The 18,780-nt window shown below is 46.9% G+C and overlaps 1 protein-coding gene across 12 annotated transcripts in view; it reads left to right on the plus strand.

Annotated features, from left to right (window-relative positions):
- Positions 1-18,780, plus strand: part of KIF23 (kinesin family member 23) — a 912,882-nt gene that overhangs the window by 859,530 nt on the left and 34,572 nt on the right. The window lies entirely within an intron of this gene.

Genomic DNA, 18,780 nt, shown 5'->3' on the forward strand with positions numbered 1-18,780 from the left:
CTTTACTTTTGCGTAACCCAGTGGGTGGAGTATCTGCTTTGAGTATGTCTGCAGTTTGGTGTTGGGCGGACAGTTTTTCGGGTCTGAAGTTGTCTCCATTGTTTCTGGGTGATAACTGAAACTGCTGCTCCTGTGTCTACATCCATCCTGAGTTTCTTTCCCTCAATGGTTACATCTACAGTCATTGCGGAGGGTGCTGAATGCATATGATGTATGTCTAACCTGTGGAGCACTTGCTCATCCTCTGACTCAGATGATGATGTATATCTTCCCACCATATATGTCTTTGTCTTGGGGTTCAGAGGTTGTTTATCTCGCACCTTCTTGCTACGGCAAACTCGTTTCAGATGGCCGGTCCTACCGCAATTATGACAGGTCTGATCCTTAAACCGGCAGACTTTGTAATCATGGTCTGTATTCCCACAACGGTGGCAAGCTGACTCCCGGCTCGGTGGGGGTCTGTATTTCCAGTTTGCAGCAGTTGGTTTGACTGCTGTTCTGAAAACTTCCTGCTTCACCTCTTCCCTTCTGCTCTGGGGGTTCAATTCCTCTGTATCTTTCACAGCCATTTCCATCACTGAAGCTATCTTAATTGCCTTTGTAAGGGTAAGGTCTCTGTTAACAGTCTCTTTTGTGTTGACTCACAATTCAGTCCCATGACAAACTTATCTCTCAGTGTAGTAGGTAGGTAGTCCCCAAAAGAACAGGTAGAGGCTAGTCTGCGAAGGGCGAGCACATAAACTTTAATCTCTTCACCTGTCTGCTGCTGCCTCTGATAGAAGCGAAATCTTTCTGCAATCTCTAATGGTTTAGGCTGGAAGTGATCCTCTAGCAGTGTCAGCAGCTCTGCCAATGTCTTAGCTGCTGGTTTTACAGGGGAAAGCAGATCCCTCGGAGTGTCATATGTCTTGGCCCCAACTACTGTCAGAAACACTACTACTTGCCTGTTGTCTGGGATGGCATTTGCACTGAAATACTGTTCCAGCCTCTCAACCCAGGAACTCCAGGATGTCTGTTCTCCATCAAACTCACTTAATGTCCCGATTAATGACATTTTCCTGCTGGGATCTGTGATTGCTTTTATCCAGGTGACAATCCACAATGTCTTTGTCTCTCTCTCAGACTGATAGACACTTTGTAAATCCCATCCTCGTCGCCACTGTTATATCCTCTGTGTTGTGAGGGACACAAGACTCTGGTCTGGAACAATGGATGTTTATTCAGTACCGGCTGTACACTGCAACATGCATCTCAGGACATTACATATCTCTGCTTCTACATGTGCTCTCTCTAAGATGGCTACTATGCCCCTTGACCCTTGTCATCACTGCTGGGTGGAGCCAGCCTTAAAGTGCCAGTACATGTGGAACCCTTCAGGTATAACAGTATTATTGATAGAATCGTGTAAGGGGCGGGTGTATTATTGATAGTAGCGTGTAAGGGGCAGGTGTATTATTGATAGAAGCGTGTAAGGGGCGGGTGTATCATTGATAGAAGCGTGTAGGGGGCGGGTGTATTATTGATAGAAGCGTGTAGGGGGCGGGTGTATTATTGATAGAAGCATGTAGGGGGCGGGTGTATTATTGATAGAAGCGTGTAAGGGGCGTGTAGGGGGCGGGTGTATTATTGATAGAAGCATGTAGGGGGCGGGTGTATTATTGATAGAAGCGTGTAAGGGGCGTGTAGGGGGCGGGTGTATTATTGATAGAAGCGTGTAGGGGGCGGGTGTATTATTGATAGAAGCGTGTAAGGGGCGGGTGTATTATTGATAGAAGCGTGTAGGGGGCGGGTGTATTATTGATAAAAGCGTGTAAGGGGCGGGTATATTATTGATAGAAGCGTGTGGGGGGCGGGTGTATTATTGATAGAAGCGCGTAGGGGGCGGGTGTATTATTGATAGAAGCGTGTAGGGGGCGGGTGTTTTATTGATAGAAGCGTGTAGGGGGCGGGTATATTATTGATAGAAGCGTGTAAGGGGCGGGTGTATTATTGATAGAAGCGTGTAAGGGGCGGGTGTATTATTGATAGAAGCGTGTAAGGGGGGGGTGTATTATTGATAGAAGCGTGTAAGGGGCAGGCGTATTATTGATAGAAGCGTGTAAGGGGCAGTGTATTATTGATAGAAGCGTGTAAGGGGCGGGTGTATTATTGATAGAAGCGTGTAGGGGGCGGGTGTATTATTGATAGAAGCATAGAAGCGTGTAAGGGGCGGGTGTATTATTGATAGAAGCGTGTAAGGGGCGGGTGTATTATTGATAGAAGCGTGTAGGGGGCGGGTGTATTATTGATAGAAGCGTGTAGGGGGCGGGTGTATTATTGATAGAAGCGTGTAAGGGGCGGGTGTATTATTGATAGAAGCGTGTAGGGGGCGGGTGTATTATTGATAGAAGCGTGTAGGGGGCGGGTGTATTATTGATAGAAGCGTGTAGGGGGCGGGTGTATTATTGATAGAAGTGTGTAAGGGTCGGGTGTATTACTGATAGAAGCGTGTAAGGGGCGTGTAGGGGGCGGGTGTATTATTGATAGAAGCGTGTAAGGGGCGTGTAGGGGGCGGGTGTATTATTGATAGAAGCATGTAGGGGGCGGGTGTATTATTGATAGAAGCGTGTAAGGGGCGTGTAGGGGGCGGGTGTATTATTGATAGAAGCGTGTAGGGGGCGGGTGTATTATTGATAGATGCTTGTAGGGGGCGGGTGTATTATTGATAGAAGCGTGTAGGGGGCGGGTGTATTATTGATAGAAGCGTGTAAGGGGCGGGTGTATTACTGATAGAAGCGTATAAAGGGGCGGGTGTATTATTGATAGAAGCGTGTAGGGGGCGGGGGTATTATTGATAGAAGCGTGTAAGGGGCGGGGGTATTATTGATAGAAGCGTGTAAGGGGCGGATGCCTACAGAAGAGCCCGTATTTTAGCGTGATGGGCAGAACATTGAACTACCCACCCTTAGCAGCTCTGCCCATCATTCTAAAATACGGTCTCTTCGCGGCCTGTCCCAAGGCAGGTGTAGTCTGCGCACGTGCTGCGGGAGCGCTCTCAGGCACTCCGGAGGCTGATCCAGGAGGGGGAGTGAACTCCAGGCAATCAGAAAGCCTGGGAAAGCTTGTTGCGGCGGCCGCCATCGCCGGGTGGACCAAGATGGCCGCCACTTTGGGAGCTAGGCCAAGGCTGCTGCCTGTCCTATGGCCGATGCAGGACCGGGAGGTCTCACAGCTAAGGGTGGCGTTCTAGCAGGCCGTCAGGCTCCAAAGGCTGCGGAGACGAGCGGACGGATGAAGTAGATGGCAAGAATCTACCAGGATGCTAGGAAAAGGAGTAACGGCAGCAAAGCTCAGACTACCTGCCTACTCCATTGCTCTCCAGGCCACGCCCCGTCAATCCGAAGATCACGTGTGTGTGCGCCGAACTGAGGATGTTGATCCGTACGGATCAATGACGATCCGTTGCACCACTAATTCTAGCCCTAGACCTCCTCTGACTTTAAAACAATTCTACAGGTTGCATGTTTTAAACGCCGCCTATGGAGATTTTAAGGATAATTGTTTGTCGTCATTCCACGAGCGGGCGCAACTTTGAAGTGTGACGTGTTGAGTATCAATTTCCTCGCCATAACATTATCTTTCACAATATAAAAAAAAATATTGGGCTTACTATTGTCTTATTTTTAATTAAAAAAAGTGTATTTTCCCCCCAAAAAAGTGCGCTTGCAAGACCGCTGCGCAAATACAGTGTGACAAAGTAATGCAACAACCGCCATTTTATTCTCTAGGGTGTTAGAGAAAAATATAAAATGTTTGGGGGTTCTAAGTAATTTTCTAGCAAAAAAAAATGTTTTTAAACTTGTAAACACCAAATCTGAAAGATGCTCGGTCCTTAAGTGGTTAACCACTTAAAGCGGAGTTCCACCCTATTTTACAACTTCTTTGCATTCGTTTTTACACTGCCCCCTTAAATACATTTGGGATGTTTTATTTTTGTCTTTTAAAAACTCACGTTTTTATCTGTGAGTCTCTTATTCCCCCGCCGCGGCGGAATGGCCGCCCCCCCCCCCCCGCCGCATCCAGCGCTGCTATGCCTCCTGGGATATGTGTGTCTTCAATCCCAGGAGGCTGGGCTGAACATCGCAGCCGTGGATGAACATCTCGGGGGGGGGGAGGGAGGGAGGGCAGTGCCGCCCATAGAGGTGGTGTCCTTCCTCTTCTCCCTCTCCAACTCCTCCCCCGTCCTAGCTCCTGCCCCCGTCCTAGCTCCTCCACCCGTCCGTCACCGCCGCCCCCGTCCTCCTCCCTCCACCACCCGCCCACCTGCCATCTGTCTCCGATGCACGGAGATACAGATCATCAGGCAGAGAGAGCGAGTCTCTGTCTGATAGATCTGTATGTGAGAGCACCGAGCATAGTACAGCCCCGCCTCCCTGTACAGCCCCGCCTCCCTGTACATAGAAACATCGCTCTGCACTGTGTGTTACAAGTCTAGTGCAGGGAGGCGGGGCTGTACTATGATCACTGTACTCACATACAGACCAATCAGAGATCCGCTCTGTATGCCTGATCATCTGTACCTCCCCCCACTCTGCACATAATGTCACCGCACTAACATCACCGCACTAACATCACCGCACTGTCACCGCACTAACATCAACGCACTGTCACCGCACTAACATCAACGCACTGTCACCGCACTGACGTCACCGCACTGATGTCACCGCACTAACATCACAGCACTAACATCACAGCACTAACATCACCACCGCACTAATGTCACCGCACTAACATCACCGCACTAACATCGCAGCACTAACATCGCAGCACTAACATCACCGCACTAACATCACCACCGCACTAACAAAATGAATTTATTGACAGTGCACATGTCTGGTATATGTATACACACCACATATATAACAAGAGATATATATCATCTTGTTATGTAGATATATCTGCACAGGAACAAATTATTTCTTATATTTACTGGTTCCTGGAAGGAGGAGGGGAGGAGAGGTTTGCTTTGCATAGATAAGGGGCGGTAACTTCCTCTGACACTCCCGTTGCTATTGAAAACTGATCTGAAACCATTACACTGCTTGTACAGCACTGAGCATGTGCGAGGCTGAAATCCAGGAAGTCATACAGTCTGGCTTCATGATGCCCACACTTAAGATGGCCCCAGTCAATTTCTGTTTTATAAAGTGTCTAAATGCTGTAACAACCTAACAAAACGGACCTTAGTTTACAGACTAACTGTAGTAGAATACATTCAGCTTGTGTATTACAGGGGTATTTATATTTAAAAAGTTTTTTTTTTTCAATTTGTGGCCGGAACTCCGCTTTAAGACCCGGACCATTATGCAGGTTAAGGACGTTGCCCCTTTTTGCGATTCGGCACTGCGTCGCTTTAACTGATAATTGCGCGGTCGTGCGACGTGGCTCCCAAACAAAATTGGCGTCCTTTTTTCCCCCACAAATGGGGATTTCTTTTGGTGGTATTTGATCACCTCTGCGGTTTTTATTTTTTGCGCTATACACAAAAATAGAGCTACAATTTTGAAAAAAAAACAATATTTTTACTTTTTGCTATAATAAATATCCCCAAAAAATATATAAAAAAAAATGTTTTTTTCCCCTCGGTTTAGGTTGATACGTATTCTTCTACATATTTTTGGTAAAAAAAAAAAAAAAAAAAAAAAAAAATCGCAGTAAGCGTTTATCGATTGTTTGCGCCTAATTTATAGCGTTTACAAAATAGGGGATAGTTTTATTGCATTTTTATTAATAATTTTTTAATTACTACTAATGGCGGCGATCAGCGATTTTTTTTCGTGACTGCGACATTATGGCGGACACATCGGACAATTTTGACACATTTTTGGGACCATTGTCATTTTCACAGCAAAAAGTGCTAAAACGTGCACCGATTACTGTGAAAATGACAATTGAAGTTTAGGAGTTAACCACTAGGTGGCGCTGAAGGGGTTAAGTGTGATCTCATATGTGTTTCTAACTGTAGGGGGGCGGGGCTGGATGTGTGACATCATTGATCGTCTTTTCCTATATCAGGGAACAGACGATCAATACAAACAGAGAAAAAAAAATACAGCGCTAAAAAGCCCTATACAAGCTGCAACTAAAAAGTGATATACACACCAAAGTACAAGAAGAAGAAGAAATGTAGTTTCGCTATAAAATTAAATAAAATGTGAAAAAATGACAAAATCCAAAGAAGTGAATCAAAAATGGAAGACAATAAAAATGTTCATTGATAAGGAAGTCCTATTAAGGGTGCAATGAATAATTCCAAAGTGAATCGTATGCCGATACGGCTCTCACGAACGCCCGTCCACACAGGACTGTAACGCCACACGTCAATACGTCTCCTTTCCCGACGTACGTTTCGTCATACAATGACGGGGCACTGGAGACAATCAATGACACTGCCACAATGAAGAACGGGGAAGGTTTGTTTACACACACACCCCTCTCCACGTTCTTCAGCTCCAGTGACCGATCGTGGGACACCGGCTGCGATCGGGACCGCTGTCACGGAGCTTCGGATCGGGTCGCGAGCACGCCGCGCTCGCGACCCCACGACTGTGCCTTAAAGAGACAGGTACGTGATTCTGCCGACGTATATCGTCGGTAGGGGGTCCTTAAGTGGTTAACACGACCAACGGGTGTGCCCTGGTTGGTTTTTCCGGTACAGTGGAACCTCAGTTTAAGAGTAACTTGGTTTGAGAGCGTTTTGATTTGCGAGCAACTTTTTTTTTTTGTTTAATTCTGACTCGCTTTGCGAGTGTTGACTCGCAAGACGAGCAGAATTCCAGCTAAAAAGGCCTGCAGTACCAAATTTGGCCTGAGGTACGGGGGCGCAGAAGTCGAGCAGAGCCAAAAATAGGCCTGCAGTACCTCATTTGGCCTGAGGTACAGGGGGGGGGGGGGGGGCAGGAGCCGAGAAACGCCAAACATTGGCCTGCAGGAAACGAGCCGAAGTGTCCTCGGGCCTTTCCGGACGTTTTCTGCACTCTGTCGCCCCCCCGCCACACCTCTGCCCGCATTCGGTATTGCATCCCATTGAAGACAATGCGGAATGAATTATTTTCGTTTCCATTGACTTCAATGGGAAAACTCGCTTTGATATGCGAGTGCTTTGGATTACGAGCCTTCTCCTGGAACGGATTATCCTCGTAATCAGAGGTTCACCCGTACCTGTAAAGTGCATCTAAGAAATTCCTTTCCCGATCGTTATCGGCATAAATGAAAAACACACACACACACAAGTTTCTATTCAGGAGATAAAAATTTAATTTTACAATCTTATAAAGCAGCTTATACTGAAGCATGATGCTGATCACTCTTTATATAAACATAGCAACAGGTAACTTTTTATTTTATTTTTAATTTCTGCAAAAAAATCTATGTATAAAATTATCATGGGCACATTGTGCTTAAAATGCAAAGTCTATACAGCATTCAGGAGGACCGCCTCACCACAAGGGATCCGGTAAACAAAGTATTGCATATATATATATATATGTGTACATGTACTGTATATATGCTGCACACACGCTCACAAACACATGGTATATACCCAATATACCCCACATGTTAAAAAAAAAAAAAAAAAGATCAGGAAGTAAAAAAAAAAAAAAAAAAAAGATCAGGAGGTAAAAAAAAAAAAAAAAAAAAAAAAAAAAAAAAAAAAAAAGATCAGGAAGTAAAAAAAAAAAAAAGATCAGGAAGTAAAAAAAAAAGGTCAGGAAGTAATATAAACAAAGAAAAATGCTCTGAACCCTCCAAATTTTTCATTGGGGGGTAAAAAAAATTCAAAGAAAAAAAGATAACGGTTGCCCAATGAGCCACTCCCATGTCAATCATTCAGATTGGTCTCGCCACCCACAATTTGGGGATTGTGGAACGTACCTAGTTAAGCCACACCTCCAAGTCAATAGGCAGCACCCCACATCGAGGGAATGGTCATCAAATCGTCATTGACTTGGCCTCACGGGGGCCCAAAGCCTCAGGGGCCACAATTGTAGTGTTAATGGGTGTAGTTATAAAAAAAAAAAATTGCTTAGCTGTTCCTCCTTTAAAACGGCGTGTAAATGTGTCCTGTGTGGAATAGGTCAAATGTTCTCCGGCTATAGTCCTCCCTGATGAAGTGGGGCGTAACGCGTCAAGGGGGGGGGACTTGACCTTGATAGTGTGAGCCAAGACTGCCTTCACTTGTTAACGGTCGGGAAAGGTGTGGGGGGGGCAATCAGGATACCTCTCTTCACCTTTGCTTTGTGCTTTAGGCTGCATTCACACCTAGGCGTTTTTACGCCCGACGCTATTGCAGCCTGCAATACGCTGGAGGGGTGATTTAACATTGTCGGCTATGGAGATGGTTCACATCTCCACGCCGAACGCCTGAAGCTCAAAACAAGTCCCAGACCCTTTTTTTTTTCAGGCGGCGTTCGGCATAGCCGACAATGTTAATCACCCCTCCGGCGTATGTTAGGCTTAAAAACGGCACGTTTTGTCGCCGGCAAATCGCGGGACAAAACGCTGCAATTTGTCGCGGGAAATCGCGGTACAATACGTCACGTTCAGGTGTGAATGCAGCCTTAAAGTCTGGGCAGACTCATTCCCAGCCTGCAACCTTATCAACCACCGGGGCATCCACTTCAAAAAGGATTACGTCAGCCTAGGCAGGGGGGCCCCAAGCAAAAACCAAGGGTCCCAAGCTTTATTTGTTGCAGATCACACGTGAGAACGAGGAAAATACCGCATTATGGTCACTAGATGGTGCTGACCGTCATAGTAAAAAAAATATATACTCCTCAGCTCCTTCTAGTGGCCATTAGCAGTATATCCACCATTCACATTCAGACTACATAGTCTGAGAACATTCGATTTTGCCCCATTTGCACAGAATTAAATTTACATTAAATATTGGATGGATGAATAGCTTACTCAATTTAAAATGTTTTCTTTTTATAAAAACACCCTCTTAGTGTCTAGAAACCTATTAATGGCAGTTGCCACAGGAAAGATCATTGCTTTGAACCAACCCCAAAATTTAAGGCCCACTTATGTTACTTCTTTCAAAAATCATTTAAAACATTTAGCAAGCGTCGCTCCTTTATTAGAACGCCAACATGACACATCGGAAGGGTCCAACAGCCAACCCCCTTTGAGAAAAAACCAATATATATAGACCAATACATAGTAGCGGCCTTCATTTTTCCAATGCCCTGCTCTGGTACAGTCATCTGAGGGAGCCAAGCTATATATATATATGTATATATATATATAAAAATCAGGCTCAACGCATAGGAGTTTACCCGGGGTGTTTACTATAAAGCACTCAGGGGCAAGACGACTTCCCCTTGACTTTCCTCTAGAACAGCGGTCTCCAAACTGCGGCCTGAGGGTGGCCCTTTCCTTGCCTTTATCCTGCCCTTTGGGCATTATTTCCCCCACAGTTGCCGACTGCCACTGACACCAGTAATGGGGCACGATTCCTCCCACTGACACCAATGATGGGACACTAGTCCTCCCACTGACACCAATGATGAGTCACTATTCCTCCCACTGATACCAATGATGAGTCACTATTCCTCCCACTGACACCAATGATGGGACACTAGTCCTCCCACTGACACCAATGATGGGACACTAGTCCTCCCACCGACACCAATGATGGGACACTATTCCTCCCACTGACACCAATGATGGGACACTATTCCTCCCACTGACACCAATGATGGGACACTATTCCTCCCACCGATACCAATGATGGGACACTATTCCTCCCACTGACACCAATGATGGGACACTAGTCCTCCCACTGACACCAATGATGAGTCACAATTCCTCCCACTGACACCAATGATGAGTCACTATTCCTCCCACTGACACCAATGACGGGACACTATTCCTCCCACTGACACCAATGATGGGACACTATTCCTCCCACTGATACCAATGATGGGACACAATTCCTCCCACTGACACCAATGATGGGACACAATTCCTCCCACTGACACCAATGATGGGACACAATTCCTCCCACTGATACCAATGATGGGACACAATTCCTCCCACTGATACCAATGCTGGGACACTATTCCTCCCACTGACGCCAATGATGGGACACTAGTCCTCCCACTGACACCAATGATGGGACACTAGTCCTCCCACTGACACCAATGATGGGACACTAGTCCTCCCACTGACACCAATGATGGGACACTAGTCCTCCCACTGACACCAATGATGGATCATGGTTTACTCACACTGACACAAGGATATTTTCTTCTATTGTCCATAGTGCACCCCCCCCCCCCTTAAGTTTAAAGAACAGTAAACTGGCTCCTTCTTTAGAAAGTTTGGAGACTCCTGCTCTAGATCAGTGGTCTCCAAACTATTCCTTTCACCGATACCAACGATGGGACATTATTTACTCCCATTGGCCACAGTACAGCCCCCTAAAGTCTAAAATTACCGTAAATTGACCCTTTGTTTAGAAAGTTTGGAGACCTCTGCTCTAGATCAAGGGTAGAGCAAGGGTAGGTAGGCAAATTTTGGCTCTCCAGCTGTGGTGAAGCTACAAATCCCCATCAGGCCACTGTTTCTGGGCCTGTAGCCGTCATTGTTTTGGAATGCCTAATCGGTCTTGTAGTTCCTCAATGGCTAAAGGGCCAAAGATTGGCTACCCCGGCTTTAGAGTGCTCTAGGAACCCAGAACCCAGAGGGACTGTATTATGGAAATACCAAACATCTCTGGCCCACCAGTATGACGGATGGGCCGGTATGAGCGCACGACCACAGAATTCAGGGCTCCTAAAGCAAGCTAGAAAAAAGTAGAATGGATGTGCGTGCTATGCCGCGTCCATGGTTGTCTACTAAAGGTAATGTGCCGACAGGTACACGTAAGCGGTAACCACGCTAAAGATCTTGTCCTGGACATTGAGTATAGCCACATCCTTTATAGGCCAAGAGGAGCTTTACGTTCAAGACGGCACTGTAGCTTTTGCCCAATGGTTGTCCGAGACCGACGCGAATATTCATATCTAGTAAAGCATACATAAAAATAAAAAGCTCTCTTAGCGAAGCATGGCCCCTTCCCTGTATGTAAACCTTTGTAGTGTAGGAAAGCAAATTTTAATTTCTGTGAGGTCATGCCTGGCACTAGGACCCTGACGGAATAAACACACATTGTATGAACGTCAAAACTACCGAGGGAAAGCCCGACAACCCCCGGTACCTGCATGCTGGTGACCTGACAACCTGCCAGACCGCATCTCCGTTCCAGCATGCTAATGGATGGCTCCCCATGGGTCCATTTAGAGGTAAATAAGCTCCGGCGCGGCAGCAGGTGCAATACACATTGCTGCCATTAATCTGAAACACACACAACGAAATGCTGTATATGCAATTTCCAGTGTAGTGCGTTCTGCACCAGAAGTCACTGCAGATAATAATTAGGATACAACTACGCACCTGCCATTGCTGATACCGCCAGTTTTGGGAGAATAATATATATATATATATATATATATATTTCTCCCAAAACTGGCGGTAATATATATATAATATTATATATATATATATATTTTTTTAAACCTAATATATATATTACCGCCAGTTTTTAAATATAATATATATATTACCGCCAGTTTTGGGAGTATATATATATATATATATATATATATATATATATATATATATATATATATATATATATATATATAATATTTAAAAAAATAAAAAATAAATAAATAAATATATATATATATATATATATATATATATATATATATATATATATATATATATATATATATTTTTTAAATATAATTATATATATATTTTTTTATTTATTATATTAAAAAAATATAATATATATATATATATATAATATATATATATATATATATATATATATATATAATATATATATATATATATATATATATATAATATATATATATATATATATATATATATATATATATATATATACTCCCAAAACTGGCGGTAATATATATATATTTAAAAACTGGCGGTAATATATATATTATATTTAAAAAAAATATATAATATTATATATATTACTGCCAAATATATAAAAAAAATATATATCAACCCTCCATAGCCCCCGTCAACCATGGTTGATGGGGGCAGTTTTTGCCAGAGCAGTTTTGATGGGGCAATGGATCGACACACTGTTGGATCACATTTACATCTCCAGGGGTACTGTCTCCAGTCAGGAGTATTGGTGGAGGCAAGAACACGTCACACAATTTCCCCAGAAAGGTTATCTTTTCTAGTTACAAACATGTTATACTTGCCTTCTCTGTGTAATGGTTTTGCACAGAGCAGCCCCCGATCCTCTTGGGTGCCTCTTTGGCTCTCCTAGCCCCTCCCTCCTCGAGTGCCCCCCACAGCAAGCAGCTGGCTATGGGGGCACCTGAGCCGAGCTGCAGCTCTGTGCGTCTATTCTGACACAGAGCTGCCATTCGGCCCCGCCCCCTTCTCTCTCCTGATTGACAGCAATGGGAGCCCATGGCGCCACTGCCGTGTCTCAGCCAATTAGGAGGGAGAGCACAGGGGGGGGGGGGGGGACTTTGCATTTTGAGTGATGTTCCTTTTATCACGAGAACCCCAGAGCTGTAAAGCACATAGAGGGTATAATCTAAAGCAGGGGTCTTCAAACTACTACGGCCCTCCAGTTGTTCAGGAACTACAATTCCCATCATGCCCGGTCACGTCTGTGAATGTCAGAGTGACAATGCCTCGTGGGATGTGTAGTTCCGCAACAGCTGGAGGGCCGTAGTTTGGAGGATCCCTGATCTAAAGCTACCCATTGGCAATAAGCAGCAAAAACGGAGGCAGCCTGGACAGCGGGGAGAGCCAACCCATCACCAGCGCTCACATACCTGGAGTACGTCTGGATTACCCTCCAACTGTAAGTACACAAAATACTGGATACACTAAAGGAGGGGTATGAATGAAACAGAACAGATAACCGCGCTGTATTCCAAAGTACCGAACCCGCTTGGGCCATCTTTATATATATCTAGATCTCAAAAAAGGAGACATTTTCATGGAATACAACACCCATTTATTTTCCATGTTAATTTGATTATGTAGAACCAAGTCTATAAAGCATAGGAGGCTATAGGTACAAAAATAGCGACTTCTTCCTAATAAACATTTATGTTGAGCAAGTTTCTGTATTCTTTAAGGTTCTTTTATAAATTTTAAAACCAGGCTGGACACTGGCCACTTCCACCCACCCCCCCTGGAGACCCACGCCGGCCACTTCCCCCCTGGAGACCCACACTGGCCACTCCCCCCCGGAGACCCACGCTGGCCACTTTCCCCCTGGAGACCCACACTGGCCACTCCCCCCCCGGAGACCCACGCCGGGCCACTTCCCCCCCGGAGACCCACACTGACCACTTCCAGGAGATCCACACTGACCACTTCACCCCTGAAGAGCCACACTGGCCACTTCCCCTCTGGAGACCCACACTGACCACTTCCAGGAGATCCACACTGACCACTTCCAGGAGATCCACACTGACCAGTTCACCCATGAAGATCCACACTGGCCACTTGCCCCCCTGGAGACCCACACTGGCCACTCCCCCCCGGAGACCCACGCTGGCCACTTTCCCCCTGGAGACCCACACTGGCCACTCCCCCCCCGGAGACCCACGCCGGGCCACTTCCCCCCCGGAGACCCACACTGACCACTTCCAGGAGATCCACACTGACCACTTCACCCCTGAAGAGCCACACTGGCCACTTCCCCTCTGGAGACCCACACTGACCACTTCCAGGAGATCCACACTGACCACTTCCAGGAGATCCACACTGACCAGTTCACCCATGAAGATCCACACTGGCCACTTGCCCCCCTGGAGACCCACACTGACCACTTTCCCCATGGAGACCCACACTGGTCACTTGCCCCATGGAGACCCACACTGGCCACTTGCCCCATGGAGACCCACACTGGCCACTTGCCCCATGGAGACCCACACTGGCCACTTGCCCCATGGAGACCCACACTGGCCACTTCGCCCCTGGAGACCCACACTGGCCACTTGCCCCATGGAGACCCACACTGGCCACTTGCCCCATGGAGACCCACACTGGCCACTTGCCCCATGGAGACCCACACTGGCCACTTGCCCCATGGAGACCCACACTGACCACTTTCCCCATGGAGACCCACACTGGCCACTTCCCCTCTGGAGACCCACACTGGCCACTTGCCCCATGGAGACCCACACTGGCCACTTGCCCCATGGAGACCCACACTGGCCACTTGCCCCATGGAGACCCACACTGGCCACTTCGCCCCTGGAGACCCACACTGGCCACTTCGCCCCTGGAGACCCACACTGGCCACTTCGCCCCTGGAGACCCACACTGGCCACTTCGCCCCTGGAGACCCACACTGGCCACTTCGCCCCTGGAGACCCACACTGGCCACTTCGCCCCTGGAGACCCACACTGGCCACTTCGCCCCTGGAGACCCACACTGGCCACTTCGCCCCTGGAGACCCACACTGGCCACTTCGCCCCTGGAGACCCACACTGGCCACTTCGCCCCTGGAGACCCACACTGGCCACTTCGCCCCTGGAGACCCACACTGGCCACTTCGCCCCTGGAGACCCACACTGGCCACTTCGCCCCTGGAGACCCACACTGGCCACTTCGCCCCTGGAGACCCACACTGGCCACTTCGCCCCTGGAGACCCACACTGGCCACTTCGCCCCTGGAGACCCACACTGGCCACTTCGCCCCTGGAGACCCACACTGGCCACTTCGCCCCTGGAGACCCACACTGGCCACTTCGCCCCTGGAGACCCACACTGGCCACTTCGCCCCTGGAGACCCACACTGGCCACTTCGCCCCTGGAGACCCACACTGGCCACTTCGCCCCTGGAGACCCACACTGGCCACTTCGCCCCTGGAGACCCACACTGGCCACTTCGCCCCTGGAGACCCACACTGGCCACTTCGCCCCTGGAGACCCACACTGGCCACTTCGCCCCTGGAGACCCACACTGGCCACTTCGCCCCTGGAGACCCACACTGGCCACTTCGCCCCTGGAGACCCACACTGGCCACTTCGCCCCTGGAGACCCACACTGGCCACTTCGCCCCTGGAGACCCACACTGGCCACTTCGCCCCTGGAGACCCACACTGGCCACTTCGCCCCTGGAGACCCACACTGGCCACTTCGCCCCTGGAGACCCACACTGGCCACTTCGCCCCTGGAGACCCACACTGGCCACTTCGCCCCTGGAGACCCACACTGGCCACTTCCACACTGGCCACTGAGTGTCACCGGCACCCCCGCACCTCTGGCCAAATATGGTACTGCACACCGCAGAGGCTTGAATCCTGCTCGTTTTGCGAGACAATACTAGCAAACGGAGTCAGGATTTTTTTTTTTAAATAATAGCTTGTATTGCGAAACGCTCGTTAACCGCTCAACTCGCAATCCAAGGTATTGCTGTTCTTACATTGCGCCAAGCTGCAATAAAGATCATACCTAGAAGTCAGCTTTAAAAGATATACTGGGATTCCTGTATTCCCACATGTAGGACCATTTTCAACTTCCAATGGATTTTTCAACTCCTAAACCGTTCAATCCCAACAGTAGGTGGATGCAAACCTCTTTACCGCTCATGTACGATCGCGCCATTCTGAATCTCTTGTCGCTTGGCTTCCTTCACTGCAGAGTTATTTAAGAAGATACGGGGAACAATTATACAAACTTATTTAATAAGACCGGGCAAAAAAGCGCAATGACTAGATACAGCACCGGCACCGCCATGGATGGGGATTCGACCACAGAAAACGAATCTCATCAGGATTATTGTACTGTGCACTAAAAATAGGCCCACAGAGGTTCAATGAGTCCGGGGGGGGGGGGCTAGTCATTCCTGCTAGATTACATAGGACCATAGGACATAGGACCGTGCAAGCTTGGGTCCTAAAAGCCGAGTTCACCTTTACCATAATTCTAAATTTAAGTGCATCACCACAAGATGGCGCTGTGGATACAAAACAAGTATAAGGCTCTGTTCACACCTAGGCGTATATACGCCTGAAGCGCGAAGATCTTCTATGAAGATGGTTCACATCTCCACGCCGAACGCCTGAAAACAAGTCCCGGACCTTTTTTTCAGGCGGCTTTCGGCATTGGAGATGTGGACCTGGGGGTAAGCTGCATTCACAATCGCGGCGTTTTGTCGCCGCAAATCGCTGTAAAAAACGCTGCAATTTGGTACGCCAAGGTGTGAATGCAGCCTAAGGGTGTAAACGTCCGAACTATATTGCAGAATTTATTTGAGAGAGAAGGACATGGGCTTTAGAGGCACAACCACATCATTCAAAAACAAAATAGAATTTTTTAAATTTTTGTAAATTAAAAATTGGCAAAACATGTTTTTTTTTTTTTTAACGCGTTATGCCAATAATGTCATTTTTAACCACTTCCAGCCCCGGAAGAATTTACCCCCCTTCCTGACCAGAGAACCTTTTGCGATACGGCACTGCGTCGCTTTAACAGACAATTGCGCGGTCGTGCGACGCGGCTCCCAAAAAAAACTGGCCGCCTTTTTTTCCCACAAATAGAGCTTTCTTTTGGTGGTATTTGATCACCTCTGCGGTTTTTATTTTTTGCGCTATAAACAAAAATAGAGCGACAATTTTGAAACAAATTCAATATTTTTTACTTTTCGCTATAATAAATATCCCCCAAAATATTAAAAAAAACATTTTTTTTTCCTCAGTTTAGGCCGATACGTATTCTTCTACCTATTTTTGGTAGAAAAAAAATATATAAAATAAATCGCAATAAGCGTATATTGATTGGTTTGCGCAAAAGTTACAGTGTCTACAAAATGGGGAATAGATCTATTGAATTTTTTTTTTTTTACTAGTAATGGCGGCGATCTATGATTCTTATTGGGACTGCGACATTGCGGCGGACAGACACATTTTTGGGACCAGTGTCATTTATACAGCGATCAGTGCTATAAAAAATGCATTGATTACTGTGTAAATGACACTGGCAGGGAAGGGGTTAACACTAGAGGGTGATCAAGGGGTTAACTGTGTTCCCTGAGTGTGTTCTAACTAGGGGGAGGGGACAGACTAGGGGAAGAGAGCGATTGTAGAGAGAGAGAGAGCGAGATTGTAGAGAGAGAGCGAGATTGTAGAGAGAGAGCGAGATTGTAGAGAGAGAGCGAGATTGTAGAGAGAGCGAGATTGTAGAGAGAGCGAGATTGTAGAGAGAGCGAGATTGTAGAGAGAGCGAGATTGTAGAGAGAGCGAGATTGTAGAGAGAGAGATATTGTAGAGAGAGAGAGATATTGTAGAGAGAGAGAGATATTGTAGAGAGAGAGAGATATTGTAGAGAGAGAGAGATATTGTAGAGAGAGAGATATTGTAGAGGGAGAGAGAGATATATTGTAGAGAGAGAGAGAGATATTGTAGAGAGAGAGAGAGAGATATTGTAGAGAGAGAGAGAGATATTGTAGAGAGAGAGAGAGAGATATTGTAGAGAGAGAGAGAGAGATATTGTAGAGAGAGAGAGAGAGATATTGTAGAGAGAGAGAGAGAGATATTGTAGAGAGAGAGAGAGAGATATTGTAGAGAGAGAGAGAGATTGTAGAGAGAGAGAGAGATTGTAGAGAGAGAGAGATTGTAGAGAGAGAGAGAGATTGTAGAGAGAGAGAGAGATTGTAGAGAGAGAGAGAGAGAGAGATATTGGAGAGAGAGAGAGAGAGATTGGAGAGAGAGAGAGAGAGATTGGAGAGAGAGAGAGAGAGAGAGAGATTGGAGAGAGAGAGAGAGAGAGAGATTGGAGAGAGAGAGATTGGAGAGAGAGAGAGAGAGAGAGAGAGAGAGAGAGAGAGAGAGTAGAGAGAGAGAGCGTAGAGAGAGAGAGCGAGAGAGAGAGAGAGAGAGATTGAGAGAGAGATATGAGAGAGAGAGAGAGAGAGAGAGAGAGAGAGAGAGAGAGAGAGAGAGAGATTGGAGATGAGAGCGTAGAGAGAGAGAGCGTAGAGAGAGAGTGTAGAGAGAGAGCGAGAGAGATTGTAGAGAGAGAGCGAGAGAGATTGTAGATAGAGAGCGAGAGAGATTGTAGATAGAGAGCGAGAGAGATTGTAGATAGAGAGCGAGAGAGATTGTAGATAGAGAGCGAGAGAGATTGTAGATAGAGAGCGAGAGAGATTGTAGATAGAGAGCGAGAGAGATTGTAGATAGAGAGCGAGAGAGATTGTAGAGAGCAAGAGAGATTGTAGAGAGAGCAAGAGAGATTGGAGAGAGCAAGAGGAGAGAATGGTGGCGATCTGCGATTTTTATCGTGACTGCGACATTATGGCGGACACATAGGGCCGCTTTTGACGCTATTTTGGGACCATTGTCATTTATACAGCGAACAGTGCTATAAAAATGCATGGATTACTGTGTAAATGACACTGGCAGGGAAAGGGTTAACCACTAGGGGGCGGGGAAGGGGGTTAAGTGCCCTAGGGAGTGATTCTAACTGTGGGAGGGCTGGGCTACGAGTGACATGACAGTAGATCAGTGTCCCGTCACAAGGCAGAACAGGGAAATGCCTAGTTTACACAGGCATCCCCCTGTTCTGCAGCTTCATGACATGATCATGAGACACCGGCGGACATCGAGTCCGCGGGTACAGAGCTTGCGGCAGGGGTGCGCCCAGATGGCGGCAAATTCAAAGCAACGTACCGGTA

Source organism: Rana temporaria, chromosome 3 (genome assembly GCF_905171775.1).
Source record: "Rana temporaria chromosome 3, aRanTem1.1, whole genome shotgun sequence".
Lineage (NCBI taxonomy): Eukaryota > Metazoa > Chordata > Amphibia > Anura > Ranidae > Rana > Rana temporaria.